This window comes from Solanum tuberosum, unplaced genomic scaffold (genome assembly GCF_000226075.1).
Source record: "Solanum tuberosum cultivar DM 1-3 516 R44 unplaced genomic scaffold, SolTub_3.0 scf00049, whole genome shotgun sequence".
NCBI classification, from domain to species: Eukaryota; Viridiplantae; Streptophyta; class Magnoliopsida; order Solanales; family Solanaceae; genus Solanum; species Solanum tuberosum.
In genome coordinates this window covers 874,520-875,028 of record NW_006238974.1, presented here as the reverse complement: position 1 = coordinate 875,028, position 509 = coordinate 874,520, and the positions used below count along the sequence as shown (strand labels likewise).

The 509-nt window shown below is 23.6% G+C and overlaps 1 long non-coding RNA gene across 3 annotated transcripts in view; it reads right to left on the bottom strand.

Moving 5' to 3' along the window:
* The window catches only part of LOC102593969 (uncharacterized), a 1,843-nt gene extending 1,592 nt beyond the window's left edge, over nt 1-251 (bottom strand). For all 3 annotated transcript variants that reach the window (XR_001473043.1, XR_367003.2, XR_001473042.1), the window contains exon 1: nt 157-251. This is a non-coding gene — a long non-coding RNA (uncharacterized lncRNA). The remainder of the gene's footprint in view (nt 1-156) is intronic.
* Between the last annotated feature and the right edge of the window lie 258 nt (nt 252-509).

Sequence of the window (509 nt, the reverse complement as noted above, 5' to 3'; positions counted from 1 at the left end):
AATTGAATAACACAACCCAACAAACAAAAACAATAATATACTAACAAACAATCAATTATAATTACTAGCATTAAAGCCAAGTATTAATACTAGATGGACACAAACACATTATTGAAAACAATTGTACTTGAACTTTAGAAATTTAGAAGCACCAACCTTATCTCCTACTTTGATGAAAGAAGCAATATAGTCTTGTATCAACTTTTTTAGATGTTGAGCTTCCTTAGTTGCCTAGCACGAAAAGTTCTAAAATTAGTTAAAATATATACTTCAAATCCAAGAATATTAGTTATATATATATATATATATTCAAGTTTTAATAAGTTCAAGCTTTCAATTCAAGTTCATATCTAATTTCTAAAATTAATTAGTTATATATTCAAGATAATTAGTTCCAAGTTCAAGTTCTAATATCAAGTTCATATTCCTAATTAAGTTCAATTTATAGTAAATTCAAGTTATAATTAATTATAAGTTCTAATTAAGTTGTAATTCAAATCCCTAAAATT